This window comes from Sciurus carolinensis, chromosome X, assembly GCF_902686445.1.
Source record: "Sciurus carolinensis chromosome X, mSciCar1.2, whole genome shotgun sequence".
Lineage (NCBI taxonomy): Eukaryota > Metazoa > Chordata > Mammalia > Rodentia > Sciuridae > Sciurus > Sciurus carolinensis.
Genome location: NC_062232.1, coordinates 65,011,600 through 65,019,653, shown reverse-complemented (window position 1 = coordinate 65,019,653; position 8,054 = coordinate 65,011,600). Strand labels below are relative to the sequence as shown.

General features: G+C 35.8%; 1 protein-coding gene across 1 annotated transcript in view; it reads left to right on the top strand.

Annotated features, from left to right (window-relative positions):
• The first annotated feature begins 2,309 nt into the window (after positions 1-2,309).
• Positions 2,310-8,054, top strand: part of Hdx (highly divergent homeobox) — a 127,361-nt gene continuing 121,616 nt past the window's right edge. Inside the window, exon 1 of the mRNA XM_047536614.1 lies at positions 2,310-2,388. The gene's annotated coding sequence lies outside the window, so the exon portion shown is untranslated. The remainder of the gene's footprint in view (positions 2,389-8,054) is intronic.

Sequence of the window (8,054 nt, the reverse complement as noted above, 5' to 3'; positions counted from 1 at the left end):
AGGGGGTGATTTGATATGATTGAAACTTTAAAAAGAATATTTTGACTTGTGTTAAAAAGAAAGTATTGAAGGACAACAAAGGATGATAGGAAACCATATAGTATGCTTCCACAGAAATTCCAGTCAAAGGGCATAGTGATTTTGGCCTAGCAGTCAATGAGGAGGAGGTAAGGGATGCTCAGATTTGGGATACATTTTGAAGGTACAGCCTTCAAATTTACTGATGACTTGGATATAGGTTGCAAACAGAAAAGATAAAAATAGGTGAGTGAATTTAATTACCTCTTTTTTGCTATCTGATTTTATTATATGTCTTCTCTTCCAGTTGGAGTATAAAATCTTCAAGGGTAGTAAATGTGCTCTTCTTTTTCTTTCATATTACCTCAGTACAAAGTACACAGTAAATACTTTATAAATGTGTTAATTCATAATCAGTAGGTCATCTTCTAATTATTCACTCTCACCCTTATCATGTTTTCTTTAAAATGATTCTATTATTTGCATTCATTCCTGCTCTTAACACTGATCTAGAAACTGAATTACTTCTACAACTCTGTTTTCCCTCATTCCAGTCTATCCAAATCTTACACAAAATGTACATTAATGACTAGAAAATTTTTGCTTTCAGTAATTCATTCAAGAAAGACTAATTTGTCTACTTTTTCATGGAATTTTCTATATTTCAGATAATAAACAAAATGTACAAAAATAAACCATACCCTCATGGAGATTACACTTCAAAACCTAAACATTATAGAGTTCACTTAATAATAAGTGTTATGAAGAAGAAGAAGTAAAGAGCATATAGGGAATCCTAATAAGATCATGATTTTAAATAGGGAACATCTCTTTAGACAAGTTATATCTGATGAGAGATTTGAATCAAGAGAAAGAGTAAGTCATACAAACGTCAGAGGGTACACTATAGTACAAGTTTTTTTGATGTGGGCCTGAGTTTGATTTTCTTGAGAAATGGAAAGAAGGCTGGTATGATTGATAAGTGAATTAGTGGCAGAGTGGCAGTAGGTGAGGTCAGAGAGATGGTAAGGCCAGATCATTTAGGACCTTGAGAACGTGGTGAGAAATTTGCAAATATAGTATGATAATGGAAGTCATTTTGCAATGGAGTTGAGCATGAGTTGATTTTGGTTTGAGGAAAATCACTAAAGCTGCTTTGTAGATCTTTGAATGTAAAGGATTGTGATCCCTTGTCCTAGGGGTTTTGGTGACTTCTAATGAAATCAAAGTTATCTGCTTATTTTCAAAGACTTTTATTGTCAGCCTATTCTATGTCCAACTAATCCTCAAAACATGCCTCCATTTGTCAGACTGGTTTCATCATGGCCCTACTCACATCATATATATTTATATTTCTCTACATTTGCCTATCCCTGCCCTTTAAACATTGGTTTCCATCCTCTCCAATTTAGTAGTCAAACTCCAACTATACAATGTGCCCAACTTTCCCACCTTTTTTCTCCAGACATGAAATGATGTACCTCTTTTCTGTAGTTCATGACTGAGCATATGATCATGTAATTTTTTACATTATTGTTAATGTTTACTTAGAAATAATCTTATCTTCCAAATAATGTTGCAACTTCTATAATAGTAGAGTACAATGAATTCAATATCTCTCTTGGCATCCAGCAAATTTGTGCATTGTATCAAGTGTTGACTGATGCAACATGTGACTTGAACTGTTTCCTGTAATGGTGATCACCCAAGAAACTTCTGGCAGAACAGGGATTGAAGTTAGGTGAAGGGAACCCATAGTTTCTTGTTTCAGTAAACACAGTGAACCAATTACGTAAAACAGTACACTCATTCTTACTGGAAAGTTCCAAAGATTAGATGGACACCACCGTACTTTTAGTAAAACTGAATGTATACCTGTCGGTTGAATAGTGACTGCATTTCTTTCTTCTATCACTTGATTTTGGTAGTGTAGGACAATTTCGCTGAAAGCAAATCTCATGTTGAAAGATCAGGCAGCACCTGCTCAAATGTGTGTCATGTAACTACTATAGTTACAGGGATGTTCACAGCTATTCAGAGAGAAAAAGGTACAGAGAGGTCTGTCCATAGGTCCAGTTGATGTAGGCAGGGAAGAGACAGCCCCACTGCAGGCAGCCATCTCTGCTCCCCCCTCCCCACTCTTAGGTTCTGGGCTGAGTCCAGGGACTGTCCGGAGCTGATCTCGGGCTCCCATTGGCCGCTGTCTTTTGTGACGTCACGATCATGATGAGAATTGATGATCGGACACGCTGATTTCATTGTCTGAGGCGGCAGTGGAGACCCAGGAAAAATCTCGCTGAATCCGCCTGCTTCAATACTGGTCTGATCTGGGATCCTTTGACCCCTTCCGTGATCGCACCACGCCCCGAGGTAAGCACCCAGTCTGGGTGAGTGTGAAGGGCGAAAGAGGGCGGGCTAGGCACCGGGATAATGCTGTGCCCCGTGGGGTGCCCGTTCAGTGGCCTAAAGGGGGGCAGTCAACAAACTGGTGCGGCTTTCGGAAAGCAAACTGCTTCTATCTTCCCATCAAAGGCTGGCAGCAGCGTGAGGTTAAAAACGAGCTGAGGATAGTGATACAGTGTCATTGCCAGAAAGCACAGGACCTTGCTCTGAGAGAGGGCTATGTTTGGGATACACTTCTGGCCGGGTAGCAGGAGAAAGTGGCATCCCTGCCTCCAGAGAAAGGAGGGGGTTGAATTCTACCACTTCTAGATTTCACTGGACAGTAGATTTCTCAGTCCTACTCAGCTGCACCGAGGGCGCTGCGCCTGCGCATCAGAACCTTGGTGGGGGGTTCACTGTGAGGAGAATAGGCTTTGAGCTTTGCGCAGGCGCTTTTCCGTTTCGCTGGAGGGAGGTGGGGCTGAGCCCTGTTTGGGCTGAATATGTGAAAGGTTAGGGAGTTGGCCTTGGGATGTTTTTAGGCGCCAGCTGATGTGGAGGAATCTACCCTTTACTTTGAATCTGGCTTACTGGGTGCACCCAGCCCCGAAATGGGCCCAATAAATGGACGTAATAAATTCGAGAAGGCAAATTTTTAATCTCCAGATATCAGGATTGAAATAACAGAAAGAACTTGGAGAATAATTTGTGGAATAGAAAATTCTTAGTTGAAAAAAATTTGGAGAAAAAAATAAAATGCACTAATTCAAATGAATCTAACTTTTAATCTTTAAGGTTCTCTGATTTGTGGTGATATGCAATGATTTTGAATGTTAAACTCTGGAGAGACTCAGAGTGAAGTCTATTGTGGAGACTCAAGGAAAGAAAATTTTCTTACTTGTCTTTCCTTCTTGGCATCCTCTCACAAATTTTTAGTCTCTCTTTCAAGATTGGTGCTGTCCTTTCTTTTAGTTTCCACAGAAGTCCAATCCTGTTTTGAGAAACTTTGTTCTAAACCCCTACATTCAGAGAGGTAACTTACTCAGCTACTATAAGGAGCAACCAGCCTGTCTGTCCTTGGTGGAGAAATTATAGAACAGGGTTAGTAATTCACTTCTACAATCTGATAATGTATTCCTAATAAAGGATCTGGATTTTCTCTACTACTCTTAGTTAAAACATTATCAAATATGGGCAAATTTTCCTTTGAATACACTCTCACATCATTCTTCCTTTTCCCTACAATCTGAACTTTCATCATTAACCCTCCAGTCTCTAAAGGAACTTCCCAGTCAGCCTTCACCTCTGTCCCAAATCCTTAATTAATTCCACCAAGTTAATGATCTGTGAACGCATTTTGTTATTCTTTTCTCTTACCAAAATATTCTTGGCTCTCTATTTTCTACTGTCCCAAGACGAATTCCACTTGAATTTCAAAGTGCTTCATAACATAGCATCAGTGAACCACAGGAACCTTATTTTACTTTATCCTTCAGAGCACAACTGACTTTAATGATCCCTGAATAATCTACCTTCATAACTTTGCTCCTTACACAACTATCATCTCCTTCACCTAGGGTACCATCTTTTCTACATAATTCAAATCTTACCCACTTTGGAAACTCAAGATATACATCTCCATAAGTGGCTTTCAAATCTAATCCAACCTTTTCTTATAGACTGATTCTCTCCTAGAATTGTTTCAAAATTTCTTATATTTGTCACCTTCTTATAGCCAGTTTCCTGTTGTCATTTTATGATTTGGTGTGTGTGTGTGCGTGCAAGCATGTGTGTGTGTATGTGTGTGTGTGTGTGTGTGTGTGTGTATTAGACTTGACTCCACAACTACATTTTATACCATATCTCCTTAAGGGTTGGGATTGTGTTATCTACTTCTTTATCATCTGCCCACAGTATCTGGCTGGTTAATAAAAATAGCTATAGCCATCTAAGTTATTTTTTCCCCCTGGAACACAATTTCCTGAGAAATGAAATAATATTGTTATAGAGAAAACTATATTCATGTGAAAACCTATCCATCTTTGGTCAGGTGACTGAACTAACCTGAATGTATGTCACACAAAATGCATTATGGAACACCCTATGCAGTGAGTGACCTCCACATATATCATCTCCTCATTAAAAGACCAAAGGAATATTACCCCAGAAGCGGTTTTATCTATAATATTTTTGGTTTGATAAATACTACATTTACAAATATTCCACTTTTCAATTCTTCTCTGAGATAATATTGCTACCTGTGTCTTCTCTTCAAATATTCTAATTACTCACATTTTATTGCATGATACCTTCAATTGCTATTTTAGATGGCTGATCCCTGGATTAGTTTTATTTGTACATTCCTTGAATCACAACTGATAATTGTTATGTTTGCCATGATTGGTATTATGTAATATTTTGGTTGTCACTTTCCTATCCCTTGGGTGTCAATCTGCATTGTTCCATAGAGTTCAAGTTTTACTTGAGTGATGTTGTAATTGTGGCTTAACATGCAGGCTTTTTATAGATTTTTACCTGAGCTCCTGCTTCACTTCGAGACACCATCCCAATATTACATCAGAGTTTGTGGTGTAGGAATATGGATACAAAGCAACCCTTGAAAATAATTGTCATAGATTATTATTAATGAATTAAGAATGTTATTTATTATGATGAGAAATCCTTTCTCCTTGACTGTTTCTTGTACTGTGTACATTATATGAATTCCATTTAAGCTATTTTAGCTTGTAGAAAGTATAGTAATTAATAGAACTTTCCTAGACATTTACACGTATACCAGTAGACAAAATTGATTAAACTTCAGATAGAAAACAATGCTTACTAATATACTGTTCATTTTAGGGAGCTTAAAATAAGAGATAAAAATTGGAGAGTATTTTTTGTGATTTAAGGTTTATTTTATTTTATAATTCTTATCTGAATGAGAGGATGACAATGGAGTTTTTTATTTAAGTTGTAGATTTTGAGCTGAAATTTTCTAATAATAAGCCAGTCACCTCATTTTACACACTGAGGAATCAAAAATCCAGAGGAGTGAAGTACCTTGCCAGCATTAATGCCAGACGTTTTGCTATCTACTTTATACACATTATCAATTTTCAACTTCCTATCATGCCTATGAAATAATTTCTAGTATTATTTTCCATTTTACAAATGTGAATCAAGATACTCAAAGCTGTTGACTTACCCAATACTATATAGCTACTAAATGTCACATTGAGGACTTACATAGGTCTATTTGACTCATGATAATCAAACTATGCTTCAGCAAGGTAATATGAATTTTGTTGGATATTTAGTTAGAATACAAGTCTCTGGAATCCCAGCTCAATGTGTGGTGTAATCATGTGTTTATGTTTTCCATGAACACATTAACACTTCTGCAAAGTCAGGGAATTGTAAGCTTAGCCAAATAGTGTATATTTATATTTAAGTATTTTATTAAAATACCTTCAGTCTTGGTTAAAAAAGGCTTTAATATTTGTATAAATTATACATTTAAAAATATTTAATTTATTGTTTTTAAGATTGTACTGTGCATAGGGTATTATATTTTATACAGTGTTACTCCCAATAGAATAAAGAAAATTTGAATTATTGATATTGATTTTATGATGAAGTCAGCTTAAATTTATACTAGTGTCTCATATGCTTCCATTGTGTATGCTATATTTAGGTATACTGATTTGAAAATAAAAGGTGATGATTCTTTAGAGATAAAGTCTATATAAGAAAGAAGTTGGAAGATCTGGGGATATGGAGGTGATTCACTGGTAGAATGCTTGTCTGGAAAGGTGAGACACTGGGTTAAATAAATCCCCAGCTCCACACCAAAACAGAGGAACTGGAAAGTATAGCATATACAGAAACTATCACTGACACCCTGAAACTTTTCTAGTCTGCAAAAATTTAAAGACTAAGTTGCAACCCATCTGTGCAAATAGAGTCAACCAACTAGTAGCAAAATTGTTTGTATTAAATCAGAGGTCTAGGTATACTGCAACTAAGTACATGAAATTGTACCATGTCACTCAATGAAACACTATATTTTATATCTGCCATCTCTAAATACATCTTCAACAGTAACTTCCTTCTTGGTCTCCTGTTGATTTACATCTAGACTTATGTCTAATTAGGTTAATTCTTTGAATCATTAAATCTGGTATTTGTCAGAGTGGCAAAAATTCAGGAAGACATCGCCTTAGCCTCTCTTCCCATAGAATTGGAGACAATTTCTTATAACTTTCTTAAAATAATCCTGCAAACGTGAGTTACATGACCTCCATTGAAATTTTTCCTGTGTATACAAGCATTTCTGTATGGTGCACATGCAAGATTATATACCTTGTAAGTGGCAGAGCCAGGACTTTAAGGCAAGTGTCATTCTAGAGTCTGTACACTGACTTATAACCTGCTAGTTAACAGGTCATGGAGTTGGAGTGGGATCTATCTTAACTTTAAAAAAAGTGTGTGAGTATGTGTTCCCGAACATCTTTTTTCCTCTCAGGAGTGAAGAAATTTATATATATATATATATATATATATATATATATATATATATGGCTGAGGTTTATGGGAAAAGGGATCATTGTGTTAACCTTTAATGGATTCAATGGCATAAGGCACATAGACCCATATTCTTCCCTATTTTCTAACCAACCAATAGTCAAAAAATTTCTTCATTGAGTTTTATGAAACAATAGATTATAAGATTATATGTTTCTTACAACACTAATTTATTACTTTAATACTTTCTTATTTGGATAGCTTGATCTACCTGTTGTATGTTTTATGGATGGAATAACTGGGATATTTGAGAAAGTAATTATCTGCAACCCATTTTACAAATAGCTTTGCCCTTTCATAGACCAACAAATTGTTGTGTTGAAATCTTGTCAACAGCAATAATTGGAGGAGACCTGGGGCATTGTAAAATGTAGGAGAAGAAATATATTCTGCATTAGTGGGAAGCATTATATTTTTTATTAGTTTTCTCATTCTTGACACATCTCTAATATTCTAAGACAACAGTATACCCACATGAAATTATTTTTGAATATGTATGTTAGTTATTAAAGTAACCACTCAAGCTTTTTACTTAGAATTTTAAGATGATTCTTATCATTAATAAATGGTTAAAAGATGTGGAAAGTCAGTTTGAGGCTCCAGTACCCACTAGTAATACCTTATGAACAAATAGATTTAAAAAAAAAAACAGTATTAATTGTGATGTGAAGCCAATTTACTTTTCAGCTTGTTTTTGATACTCCTGTATCTATTAAATTGTTAGTATTCAAAGTACATTCCCTGGAGTGGCAACAAACACATCACCTCAGAAGTGCTTAGAAATTCCAAAATCCCTGACCCTACTCCAGACAGCCAAATCAGAATCTGCATTTCATTGTAATCCCCAGGTGATGCATAGGCACATTAAAGTCTGAAAAGTACTGTTAAAAAATGACATCTGACTTCTTACACAACCCAGATTTTAAGAGCTGGCAGTCATAGAAAAAAACTGAATTTCCTCTTGTCTGTTTTCACAAGTGTAAAGAAATAATGTAATCAAAATATTCTCCATTGTTTATTATCTAACTGTATGGATCAGCTTTGCTCTATTCTGGAGTCAACATTGT